This window comes from Dendronephthya gigantea, unplaced genomic scaffold (assembly GCF_004324835.1).
Source record: "Dendronephthya gigantea isolate DGI-Jeju-01 unplaced genomic scaffold, DenGig_1.0 000250F, whole genome shotgun sequence".
NCBI lineage: Eukaryota > Metazoa > Cnidaria > Anthozoa > Malacalcyonacea > Nephtheidae > Dendronephthya > Dendronephthya gigantea.
Window position 1 is genome coordinate 82,981 of NW_021163260.1, and position 14,280 is coordinate 97,260.

Sequence of the window (14,280 nt, forward strand, 5' to 3'; positions counted from 1 at the left end):
GCTTTTGTGGCAGCGCCGTTGACTTATAATTGTGGCGACGAAGCGTTTCGATCGCGGTCGTTAACCGCCGCCGCGTTACAGTAGTGAATAATATTCATACGTACGTACGTACGGCGTTTGTTATATCAATGTGGCTGTTTGTAACTGGTTTCCCGATCGATCGAGGAGTCCGGCGACTGCGGTGGTTCGTCGAAAAATGGAAAGCCAGAGTTGATGTGAGGTTTAACTCTACCGAAACAGAATTTTAGAAAGAACAATACGACCTCGTGGTCGTGTGTAGACGTGTACTTTGGGCTCCGCTGAAAATATTGTGAATTCGCCAAGTAATTGCTGCTGTTAAAAAATTTCTAACTACAATTGGCTTAGTACATATTACGGTTTTAATTTGCCTACACCATGGCGAGTATAAATCAAAGCGAATCTTCGACTCAACCGACTATCAACAATCAACTCGTAGTCGAGGGATCAAAAATCAAATGGAATGGCTCCTTCGAAGATCTGAAAGCTTTTACCGAGCTGCGCTTGGGTTTAGGAGGCAACTGGACATCACCTGGTGGATCAACTAAGCTCTTTAGCAGCGATGAAATAACAATAAAATACTCGAAGAAATCGTTAGTATTGTCATTCGAAGGCGAAGCCTCTCTGAAAATCAAAGACCTAGTCAAAGACATATATCTAACTAATAAGGCAGCATCTGAACACATAGCGGACGGTGAACCCTTGACCGAAACGAGAGAGACTGTGGAAAGCGATAGCGAATTACTCGAATCACAAACAGGCGGCGAAGCCATTGCAAAACATCAAAGCTCAAAATCGGGAATTTGCATTTCATCTCGGAGTCAACAGACAGTAATTTGCATACAAACTCACGAGACTGTAACCTGAACACTGATAAGATACAGCTAAATGATCAAAACTACACAAGTAATTTAAATAGTACAAACTTCAACAAAAACCCAAAAGAAGTTTACGAAATTGAATCTAAGCTAGAGAAATATACCCAGAGTGTTACTCAAAAACTAGAGGCTCTTGCTGATGAAATTTCAACAATTAAAGAAACTAAAGAGAACAAAGCATATGCTATCCTGGTCTTAGAGGACGTTGTTAACGAGTTAAGGAAGGAAAAACTGCAACTTAACCGGGAAAATAACGAGCTAAAAGAGAAAAATAGGAACTTGTTCCAATCTCTGTCCGAAGCTAGAGCTAAAGTACTGGACCTCCAGGAAGAGAAATCGAGTCTGATGACCTCACTGAAGCTGGTCCAACGTGAAAAAGTTCTACCGGCGGAGAGGGAGAGAATTAAAGAACTGGAAACTGAGAACGATAGTTTAAGAGCAGCTGCAAGATCCCTACAAGAAGACCTCAATGATGGAAGCAAAACACAGAAACGGGATTATACCAAAGTAAAGAGCTCTAGTAAAGATACATCTGAAAGCGTTTTTGAGTCAAAGAATCGGTACGAAGTCCTCAGCATCAGTGATCAAGAAGACGATGCCAATGATTCTGTGAGCAAAGTATCTTTAGACAAAACCTTGGAAACTGGTCATCGGAATGAGAACACTAACACAACTCATAAAGGCACAAAATCCAAGCGAAACATCCTACTAATTGGAGATTCAATGATCAAGGATATTAATCCTCACAAGATATCAAAAAGCCAGTTCGAAAGTTAATATACCCTGGGAAAAGAGCTGAGGAAATAGCAAATGAATTCCAAAAAGCTCATGTGCTTCCCTCCCACAGATGTTATCATACACGCTGGAACGAATAACTTAATACAGAACTCGAGTAAAGAATGCTGCGACAATATTAAGCATCTAAGCTCCACAGTACAAAACAAGGTTTAAAGATGCCAGAATCGCAATATCTGGCCTAATATCGAGAGGAGATATTGACGTAGCAACAAAGATTCATGAAACCAATAAATTACTATACAATCTATGCAAGAAAAAAGGATATACATTCATCGCAAATAAGAACATAGACGAATCCTGCCTCAATGGCTCTAAGTTACACCTTAATACAAAGGGATCAGCGCTCCTGGCTGTCCATTTTATCAAATTTCTTCGGCGACTTTCACATCCAACTGTTGAGGATTTTCCGAAGGAACTTCATCATCTGGGGGAGCTTCTGAGGATGATCATACCACAGACGCCAAGGAAAAGAATTCATCGTTAGACAAATCGTTATATAACGCGGAAAAGAGTACTTATGCCACAAATAACAATGATCTGGCGAACACGTCAATAATAGGTAGTGTGGACGACCAATCTGCTGTGCGGGAGTCTGAATCGGTGCTACCGAGTGTAAATCGTAAGTGTACTAATATTAATTATAAACCATTTGGCAAAGGTCTAGTTATGGCCTCACTAAATATTAATAGCCTTTTTGCGCATATTGATGAATTTCGAATATTTATGAAAGAATCTGATATTGATGTTATCTCAATTAACGAAACAAAGCTTGATTCTTTAATTGGAGATAACGAAGTCCATATACCCGGCTATGAAATAGTAAGGAAAGATAGGAGAACAAATGGGAGACATGGGGGTGGTGTTTGTTTCTATGTAAGATGCAACCTTAATTACAAAATTTGCGATGATTTAAGCTCTGACGATTTAGAATATTTAACAGTTGAAATAACTAAGCCTCGGTCTAAATCTCTTTTAATTAGCACTTGGTATCGACCTCCAGATCTGCCAACGTATTACTTTGATTATTTTGAGAAAATAATACAGAAGGTAGATTTGACGAATCATGACTACTTTCTATTAGGTGACATAAATGTGGACCTTATGCCGGGAGCAACATCAGCCAATGCTAATAAATTAAATGATATATTTGAAATTTTTGGCCTCACACAACTAATTAAAGAACCCACTAGAACTACACCATATTCCTCAACGCTAATTGATCTTTGCGTTACAAATGCCCCAACAAAGATCATAAACTCAGGTATAATTGATCTTTCCATAAGTGATCATGTTTTAGTTTATATGACACATAAGGTTCATTATAAGAAAGCGGAAGCGCGATTAGTTGAAATAAGGAGTATGAAAAATTTTCATAGAGGAAACTTTATAGGAGATTTAAAACAACAGCAATGGTTAGAATTAAATTTGTGCAATGAACCTAATGAAATGTGGGTAAGATGGAAAGGGATGTTACTTAATTGCATTGATAAACATGCTCCACTCAGATTAAAAAGAATTGGGAAAAAGAAATCCCCTTGGATAACTAATCAATTAAAACAAAAAATGCGCCAGAGAGATTTTTTGAAAAAGAAAGCAAAAATGACTGGAGACACATTGATTTGGCAACAATATAAATCATTAAGGAACTCTACGAATAATGAAATTAAAAAAGTGAAAAGTCAATACTTTACTGATAACCTTGAGACCAACCAGAACAATCCAAAGTCAACTTGGAAACTTATTAATGAATTAAGCTCTCGTAATAATTCTAGTCATAAGACCATATCTAATATTACAATTGGCGAAGAAACAATAAATGCGCCTAAGGACATAGCCGAAATGTTTAATTCTCACTTTGCAAAAGTAGGTGAGAATTTAGCATCTGATATACCACCATCTGCTGTGGAACCGGAGGTTTATATTGAGCCAACTGAAACCACATTCTCATTGACACCCCCACAATAAATACAGTTTGTAGTAAATTAAGAACGATTAACGAAAAGAAAGCATCAGGTCTGGATAAAATACCCTGCAAACTTTTAAAACTTGCAGCTGAAATCGTTGCCCCATCATTAACTCTAATATTTGATAAGATTATAACTACTGGCATATTCCCAACGGAATGGAAGTTAGCAAGAGTTACGCCGATTTTTAAGAAAGGTAGAAAAGATGATATGGACAACTATCGACCAATATCCGTAATTTCATGTGTTGCTAAGATTTTTGAAAAACTGATTTTTGATCAGCTATATGAGTATTTAAATGCTAATAATTTGATATCCAAAATTCAATCCGGTTTTCGATCATTGCACAGTACATTAACTGCCTTATTAGAAGCAACGGACAAATGGTCAATCAACATAGATAATGGCCTACTCAATGGAGTGGTCTTTATCGACCTCAAAAAAGCATTTGATACCATTGATCACACCATTCTCTTACGGAAGTTAAGAATATATGGTGTTGACCAAAGCGGCATCAAACTCTTTGAATCATATCTAAGCAACCGTGGCCAAAGATGTTGCGTAAATGGTGAATTATCTGAGGCTGTTAAAATAAGTTGTGGTGTGCCTCAAGGTAGCAACTTGGGGCCACTATTGTTTTTAATTTACATTAACGATTTGCCTAATTGTCTGGAAAGAGCCTCTCCGAGAATGTTTGCTGATGCCAATATAAGTATTGCGGCAAAATCTGTAACAGAGCTTGAATCAATAATTAACTCTGAATTGAAAAATCTTAATCAATGGCTCATAGCTAACAAACTGAGTCTAAATGTCGCTAAAACGGAATTTATGATAATTGGATCTCGTCAACGGTTAATGATACACAATAATGAACAAATAAACATTGAAATTGACGGGAAGATAATCAAGAGAGTTAAAGATACGAAATCATTAGGATTACAAATTGATGAGCACCTAGTATGGGCGCGACACGTTGAAGGCATTTCCAAAAAGGTTGCGTCGGCAATTGGTGCTCTTAAAAGGATACGCCAGTTCATAGATACAAGCACTGCCCTCAAAATTTACGGAGCTTTGATTCAACCGTATTTTGTGTAGTTCAGTTTGGGATGGTTTAAATATCACGTTAAATGATAAATTGCAAAAACTGCAAAATAGAGCAGCGAGGGTAATTACCAAATCTGGATACGATGCAAGTTCCAGCGACCTTTTCACTAAACTAGGTTGGGACAATCTTTCGACACGCCGGAAAAAACACAAGGCTGTAATAATGTTCAAAATTCTTAACGATTTAACACCGAATTATCTCCGTAATTTATTTGATTCCACAGCACAGGATACAATTGAGAAACTCTAAAATGCTTTATTTGTACCAAAACCGCGAACAAATTATGCTAAACGAAGTTTTAGTTATAGTGGCGCGGTGTTGTGGAATGAGTTACCTCAAAATGTACGAGCATTATGCTCTCTTAACCAATTTAAAAGGGAGATTGACAACATTTTTTCCCTATAAAACAGACTCTCGCACGGCAATCTTGTCAATCAGTTTATATATCTGTATTTTAAATTGTATTGTATTGTGTTGTATTTAGTAATTTTGTCCCTAAATATCTAATGAATGTATATAATTATAGCCCACTTTTTATACTGTAGATTTTACCGTGCTTAAATAAAGTTTTGATTGATTGATTGAATTAAGTTATTGTATTGAATAACTTGATAATATATATAGGGCTGCATGGCTGAGTATAATAGATAGATAGCTACTATAGTGATCGGATACTATATATGATGTAATCACTATATACTGAGCGAGTTTTCATGCAGTGTTACTGAATTCATATTAATTTTTTGTTTCGATTCAAATGATTTGATTCTTCCCCCGTTGAGGGGAAGAGGGCCGTACTCAGATGTAGTGCAATACCGAGACAACCCGTGGCCAGGGCGAAGCAAGCTTCAATCCCAGGGCCGAAGGCCAAAAATCAGTTTAATATATGAGTTAGGCATTGCCTAACATATCAGATATTAAGCTGATAAGAACAGAGTTCTTATCTTGGGCCGAAACATTTATATCTGTTAAAAAGTTGTATTTTAACTTTTTGAGCCGAATGAAACATATGCCGAAAATAGGAGATATAAGCTCATAGTGCGTCTTATATTCCAGAGTGCCAATTGGGTGCCCTAGTGGCAACTTGGTGTTCATGATACTCATGTTAGTGCAGGAAAAACAAATAAGTGGGACTTAGTTGACCATGATAAATGGAAGAAAAAATACATAAAAAAGTGCCTGGGGTTGGCAAATAAAAAGTATAAACGGCTTGTCCATTAGTTGGAACGAGTATATTGTGATACAAGGTACGAACACAAGGATAAAGACGGAACATTACTAGACAGACGAAACAAAAACAGTCAAAACAGGACGATACTAAGAGGTGGGTAAACACAGAGGAGATTTAGGTTGGGATATCATCGCAGCCCAAGTGCTGACGATAGATGTCTGTGGAGCCTTGGATCACATCCGTGCAACAAAGTTTCCTGAACAGGTTCTTATATCGCCGAGACATGTTGAGAGCATTGAGGACACGTTCATTGCCAGGGAACCAGGCACCAAGAGCGCCAACAACGAAGCCGTATACATCGCATTGTTTGCCGAGGGATTCAAAGTGGGACTTTAGGTGGTCATACTTAAGTTCTTTGCGAGCAGCAGCCTCGTCGAGTGCCTCTTCACCATTCTCGAAAGGACAACAGACATCGATTATGGTGACTCTTTCGGGATGTTGGATCACAATGTCAGGGCGTACTGGCGAGTTGCTGTGTTCTACCGTGCGGTCCGTGGTAACTTCTCCTGATCTTATCGCTTTCGTGAGGCGTTCAACAATCTTATCATGGCGGGTTGTTATTGCTGGCATATTCAGTGGGCAGTGGCAGATAATGTGTGGTAGAGTTTCAGGTTGTTCGCAATGACGGCATGTGGGGTTAGTGTCTGACCATCCACTCTTCACAGCATTAGTTGGGAGGCAGTTGAGCCGGGCCTTGTGAATGAAGCGCCAATCTTTGAAACGCATGTTGAGGCCAGTGAACTGCCATGAGGATCCATTGGCATGGGAGTCGGTAGACAGAGCACGGGCGACTTTGCCTTGGTCACGAAGTTCGCACAGTTTCTTTGCGGAGTTGGAACGAGCGACGTTGTGGAGGAAACGGCATGCGTCTTTCGCTTTGACAGGTTCAGCATAGTCAGGGTTTGAGACTCTTGGAGGGCCTTGGTCTGGGACATCGATTGAGACGTTGACATGTTTTGTTGCACGTCGTGCTCTGGTCCACAAGGGACCCGTTCGATACCGAAGGGTGTCGAGACGGCGGTCCTGAGTATTCGAGAGGAAAGAAGATACAAGAGCGGGTGTGGGGTTTGACTGGGTTGAGAAGCGCACAGTTTGACGGAGTTCGCTCTTAGCTATGGCAGCAACAGTTGGATCGGCAGAGGCTAGCATTTTTACAGCTTGGACGATCGTTTGTAGGTGGTTTTCGTGGCAAGGATCAGTAACGCCTAGACCTCCGGCTTGTTTTGCACCAAAGATGTAGTGGGTGGTAGCTCGGGTCGGGAGGGAGCATATCGAACGGACTGTCCGTAGAAGTTGAGCTCTGTAACCTTCGAGCGATTTTGTGGTCGGGTCGGTGGACCGAAGAGCGTAGGTAAGGCATGGTTCTACGAAGGTGCGGATGGCATCCAGTTTTTGCCATGGGGCGAGGTAGGATTGTTCGATTCGCAGAAGTTCATCGGTCAGCTCATCCACTAGGGTCTCAATCTGGGTGATATCATGTAGCAGGCCGATAGGGATTGGTTGGTGTTATTCTGGACCAGGAAAGCATGATCTTCGACTCGTGGGTTTCGTTTAGCTAGGCTAAGAGAAGCTCACTTATCGGGGCGGAATTGGAGACCAAGAACATTCGCGGCAGAGGATACTGCATGAAGCAGCTCTTGCAGGGTCTCAGGACTGCGGGCCATAATTACAATGTCATCTGCATAGGCCAATACCGATAGGGCGATGCCATGGTGTTTGAGGGGTCCTCGTCGTGTGGATAGAGCTTTACTGGAACACTTGCGTAGTATGAGTTCTAATGCAAGGTTGAAAAGGATTGCGCTAAGAGGGCAGCCTTGTTTCACTCCGGAATGGATTGGAATAGGTGGTGTTTTGCCGAGGGGTGTTAGGATCTCAGTGGTGGCATTGGTGTAGACATTGCCGATCATGTCTACTAGCGGTTTTGGGAATCCCATGTGTGTTAATGTGGTGAGGAGGGCCGAGTGTGGGATGCTGCCGAACGCATTTCGGATGTCTAACCATGCAAGGTAGAGTGGTCGAGGTTGCCGTCGGGCATCGTTTACGATCGAGTCAAGCAGAAACGCATGTTCATAGCACCCTTCGCTTAAGCGGGCACTCTTTTGCTCGGCTGAGAGGAGGTTGTTGCGAATGGAGAAGTTGGTCATTCTTCTGGCTAGGATAGCCATTAGCAGTTTATACAAACAAGACATCAGTGCGATTGGGCGGAAATTGCTAGGGTCTTTGGTGGTATCCTTCTTGTGGATAAGGATCGTTGTAGCAGTCTTCCAATCTGGTGGGACATCACGGTGGGAGAAACAGTGACCATATATCTTAGCAAGCACTTCACATTTGGGGTCGAGTAGGCGTAAGTGGCGATATTCGATGCGGTCTTTTCCTGGTGCAGAGTTCGCCATGGATTTTAATCGTTGTGACAACTCGTCGGGTGATGGCGGGGAGAAGAGGCTATCATCTATGTCGGCAGAGGGAACAAATGCATTCAATTGTTCAGTAAGCTGGTCTAGGTTGCAATCTTTGGGACCAAAGCAGGTAGTGAAATAGTTGGTGGCTTCTTCAAGGGTCCCATCAAAGCCAGGGCTTGTGTTGCCAAAGATTGTACGTGCGGCGCGTTTTTTGGAAATTCGGTACAGGTGTTGCAGTCTCCTGGCAGCTGAAGGATCAGAGGATGAGGGTCGGCGACGGTCAATGGGGGGTCGGGCGCTTGGACGGTCTGGCCGACGTGGTGCAGGACGTGTTCGATGTTGGGAGGAGATTTCCCTGGCGGAGTTTAGCCCATCCGACGCAAATTTTTCAGTCAGGTGAGAGAAAGCTGTGAAATCCATCTCTTGGCTGAATTCATTCGACCAGTGCTGGCGGAAATCATGTAGCGAGGTAGATATATGTGGGGATGGGAAGTTTTCTGAAGATGGGTCTTCTCCAAGTGGACTGGGGCAGTGGGTTTCGGTCGGTTGTGGGGGTGGACACATCTCGGTCGGACTACCGATAGCATCATGTTGGATAGGAGCTCGAGGGTTGTGGACGGTTGGCAGATGTTGTGGCCGTGGTGGAGCTGTTGGGGGTTCATCATCGGGAGGGAGATCTTGTAAGGAGGGTGGTGGAGTGTTAGGAGCCGGTGTTGACTTTCGTGGTGGCTGGGTTTTGGGCTTTAATCCAGTGAAGAAATCAACAGCTCGGGGGCGTTGTTGTGGTTGGCAAGGTTGGCGAGTAAGTGGGGTGTCCACATCAGGTGTGGTGATAATGTTGGCCATCAAGGCAGGGATAGCTGGCGATGGTGTGGCAATTGGCCTTGTAGCAAGTGACTGCGATGAAGGGGGGGAGGTGGTGAGTGAGGGATTCTCCAGGAGGGACAACTGATCGCTTGAGGTCAGGTGGAGATCTGTTGGCTCAGGTGGAGGTGAGTCGTGGCATGCTTCCAGGAAGCGGCTAATTATTGACCTGCTATCTTCTGATGTTTGGGACAGGAAGTTCGGGGAGGAAGTGATTTGGGTTAAGAAAATGTCTGAATCTGGACTGGGTTGGGAAAGGTCAATGGTGAGGGAGGGTTGGGAGGAGGTGGATTCACCTGGGGAAGATGTGTTGGCATCGGAAGGTGAGGAGAGGGAAGGGGGGCTTGCGGGACTTCTGGGGCGGTTCACAGGGGGCGATTGGACTGGGGTAAGCGGTTGCTGGTCTTGGCGGTGCTTGTCTAAGTGCCCTTGCTTCTCGGCAGCAGAAAGGGAAAGATCACAAACAGCGCAATGGTAGACCATCTCTAGGGCATACTCGGGGTGTTGGCGTTTAAAATGGGTGAGAAAACCACGTTCTGTCATCACATGCTTCGAATGATGCTTGCAGAGAGGGCATTTAAGGTTTTGATGCCGGAGGTGTAGTTCGAAGGAAACAGTGACAAGATCCTGGTCCAATGGGACAATGTGGTTGAAACTCTCGATGTGAATCCGTTGGTTGCGCAGGGATGCGAAGGTGTTGGCGCATGTTCCACAGCCCAGCTTGCACTTCTTAGTTGGTTTACTTGCCGAGGGGTTATCTTTAGGATCCATCGTTGCCATAGAGCAAAAGGAAACTCAAGGAGAAAGGCTCTTAAAGGTTGGGACAGCTTGTCCGATAAAGATACTTAAAAGGGGATAAACATACACGTCTGGTGAAACCAATGGGCATGAAATGTTGTGTTTTAGTGGCAGAGAAACCGAAAAGCCAAATCCAAGCTAGGAGCGACCCCTATTCACAACAAATAGTGTCCCTCTAGAATTTCCTCAAACTCTGCAAGCGCAGAGGAGACCTAGCTTGGCAACTATTTTGCCCGATATTTGTGAACACCGTAGTCGAGGCACGGATGTACTAGTCCGGGTCACAAATATCGCGAATATAGCTTTGTGGGTCGAGGTCACAGGTATAGTTGACTGCCACTCGGAGATATTCGAAAAGGCACGGCAAAATAGTTGGTTCCGAACTCTCAAACGCGGCGTGAGCCGGGGAGAAACATACTGCTAAAGAGCCGAAAATCAAAACAAACCAAATTTTGAATAAATTAAGACCTTGAACTCGGAGCGAACCTACCGCAGTAGAAGTAGGTTGACTATATTTAACTCAAACCTTCGGATAAGGGAAACCGAGAACAAGAAATTGTATAGAAAGTATCGTTTGAATAGCCTCGCGGGAAAAAACCTTGCGGATCAAGGGAAAAACACGGCACTAAACGAACCTCACAAACTATACAATTTAGCCGGAAAATGCTCAAACAATTTAGATAAACACAACACAAGGCGGGAAAGCGTTCCTAAAGAAACGACCAAGTGTTATGAGGAGACCAAAAGGCGAACTGAGTGTCTCTAAAAGACCTCTCAGTATACTTGCACAATAATGTTAAGTATCTCTAAAAGACCACTTAACTGTGGCTGTGCCGATGGCTGAGTAGCGTTTTTTAGGCGTTCAAATAAATTGAACCGGACAGTAAACAAACTGTGCCCTAAATTTGCCAGCGATCACTAAAGAACAAATGCGGCTACACTTGATCTTATTTTGATTTATTTACGTTTAGAACATTACATAAAAGTGCAAGATGTAAGTTTTAAGTACAGGAAATAATAAGACCGACAGTTTATATATATACATAGTATCAGATCGAATGTAACTGGCTAGACTTGACCAGCAAGTCAATTGTCCGTTACTTTTTTCAGAACCCTAAATTACCGGAAATAAAATAATGTTCTACATTAATAAGTCAGAGCGTTCCCATTTGCTACGAGAGCAAAGAGAGAATCCTTGATATCAGGGTGAATGTCTTCAATATCGTTGATATACTCAGGATGTAAATAGGCGAAAAAGGTCAGGTAAGCAATCCGTGTTAATGGCTCAATCTGGTTGACGGTCTTCAGGTCGTCTGGCGGAGGAGGCTCCAACAACTCTGGCAATGCTTTTGCAGCGAAAAACCAAGCAGTGAACAACTCAAATTGAACATATGAGATCGCGGGATCTGGAGTTACATCGACCGGCACCGGTGCTTGGGTTAAACATTCGTCTGATAGGAAATCCAACTCTGGAGGGACAAAAGGCGATTTAATCGCCTCAATAACTGAGGGAAGGAGATCTTTCTCTTCTGAGGATAGTAGCGTTGGGTGGCGGAAAGCAAAAGCTTTCTTAAATAAGGGTAAATCTGTCAATAACACAAGTTCTTCCAGATTTGTCACCTTCTGCCTGTCTTCATCTGTAACCGTTTCGAGTGCTTCAAGGCGTAAACGGGAATGCTCGTATTCAAAATAGTCTACAGGACCATCATCTGACATATCTTCCTCAACAAACCCATCTGATGGAAGGGGAGGTAGAACAGAATCAGTATCTTCAGTGACTGGTTGATCTACGGGGGTGGCACGTTTTTGTTGTTTGGTGGGCTCGGACGAAACATCTACAAGTAAACGTTTCCCAGAATCGATATTTCGAGGAGTTTCTTCCGAAGTACCAGATGGTTGCAACGAGATACTATCATTCGGGAGAACATCAGTGGAAGCAGGTGGAGGAAGGACGACTTTTTGTGGTCCTGCAATCGGTAGAGGCAGGGTTGGCGTTTTCTTTTGGGGACAGTTGTTCGAGATATGCCCCGTTTGTTCGCAACGAAAGCATTGTTGGTTTTGGCCTCGGTAAAAAACGTTAACCGGGTAGTGGTTAATCGTAATGCGAGAAGGAATGGGCCGCTTTATGTCCATCTTAACGGTAAAGACAGAAATGCCAATACCCTTGACAAGTTCGCGACGAATTTTCAATACAGTTCCGAATTCGGAAAGGCGGGATTTCACGGAGTTATCAGTTGTACCAAACATCACTCTAGTCAACTTTACCCACTGGATACTCGGAACTGGCGATAACTTAATGGGATGACCTCGAAAAGTCAAACCATTGGCACTGAGTTCGGTGACAGCTTGAGAAGTCCGACAGTGAATTAGAAGGGACTTAGCGCCCGTCTGCATCACATTTTCGATCAATGCCGAAATATCCTCAACTTGACCACAAAAGTCATCAATCAACTCTTGTAAAGTAATCGATTTCTCAGGAACCAGCGACAGTTCAGCTAGAGTCCCGGCGAGAGCCCGATCGGCATGTGGTATAGAGGCCATTCTTGAGACACGAGAAACGCCTCTCCAACAAAGTCCCTGCAGCCAGCCAACCAATCACCAACGGAGATCAGCAACGACCAGAGGAACGATAGAACACCGGCAGACCACCAGACGAGACCAATGGACCACCAGAGAACACGACCAATAATGAACCAAACAGCAAATCTTGATCTTGCATCAAACTTGATTAACAACGAGATTATTCTTTTCAAGAATACCGGAATCACTTCTCCTACACTTGATCTTATTTCAATTTATTATACGTTTAAAAAATTACATTAAAGTGCAATATGTAAATTTTAAGCACTGGTAATAATAAGACCTGCGAGTATATATGTACATAGTATTCAAAAGAAAAAATTAGCTAGACTTGGCCAGCAAGTCAATTGTCCATCAATTCTTAAGAAATCTTAAAAAGTTCGAGAAATAAAAACAATGATCAACAAGTGTAACAGAGATCAGAGGAACTGGCTACTAGCTCGTATAACCGGAGTTTCATATCGTCATCCAGAGCATCAATGTCCATTATGTACTCTGGGTGCATATAAGCAAAAAAAGTCAAATAGCCTGATAAGGTTTCAGGATCTAAGTCTCGAAGGCATGACAGGTCCTCTTCGGTGGGCGGATTCAGTCTCTCTGGCAACATCAACGCAGCATAAAACCACGACATATAGAACTCGTATTGAGTATACGTAACATGATGGTTAGGATTCGAGCAGGGCGGCAAGGTAGGGTTCGTAAAATGTGGAGACCCTAGGAAATCAAGGGTCGGGGGTAACGCCAGGGTACGGAGTGCATCAAGAGCAGCAGGGTAGAAGTTTTCTTCATCAGGTGTCAAGAGGGTAGGATGGCGGTAAGCGAAGGCTTTTTTAAAGCGAAGCAAATTGGCCACAGGAATAAGTTCGGTGAGATCCTCAAGAGCTTTTAGGTCATCACTAGTCACATCATCAAGGGCTTCGAGCTTTAACCGGGTTTGTTCATAAGCAATATAATCAACGGGAGGATCTTCATCCATATCTGTCGAAGACTCCAAGGGTAAAGGCAATTTTTCAGGAGCATCTTTGGGAACCGTGTCAGGGGAGTCTTTAGGTAGTTCAACCGGGAGAGATTTTTGTTGTTTTTTCAGCTGAGTCGTGGATTCGGGATGCAAACGTTTCCCAGTATCGACGTGACGGAGGGTTTCCTCGGAAACCGTGGATTCCGCTGGAGCGTCAATCGGAGGGATAACCAATGAGGGGTCCTCAACGGGTACTGGTTCATGAACAATTACTTTGCTTGGGCCTGAAATCGGACCGACGGGAGGGGGAGTCTTCTTACGCGGGCAGTGTTTTGAAACATGCCCAGTCTGCTCGCAGCGAAAGCACTGTTGAGCCTGGCCACGATAAAAAACGTTTACCGGATGGTGGTCTAGGGTAATTCTGGAAGGAATTGGTTTCTTAAGATCCATTTTTACTGTATAGACCGAGATTCCAATACCGTTCACCAGCTCACGGCGAATTTTTCACACGTTACCGTAATCGGAAAGACGAGACTTGATCGTGTTCTCAGTTGTCCCGTACATTACTCGAGTCAGCTTCACCCATTGTACACTTGGGGCTGGCGAGAGTTTTAGCGGATGACCCCGAAAGGTCAAACCTGCTGCACGAAGCTCAGTGGCAGCCTGAGCCGAACGACAATGTATGAG

General features: G+C 43.3%; 1 pseudogene; it reads right to left on the reverse strand.

The window, feature by feature from the left end:
* Positions 1-5,545: 5,545 nt before the first annotated feature.
* LOC114540867 lies at positions 5,546-5,726 on the reverse strand (annotated as a pseudogene).
* Between the last annotated feature and the right edge of the window lie 8,554 nt (positions 5,727-14,280).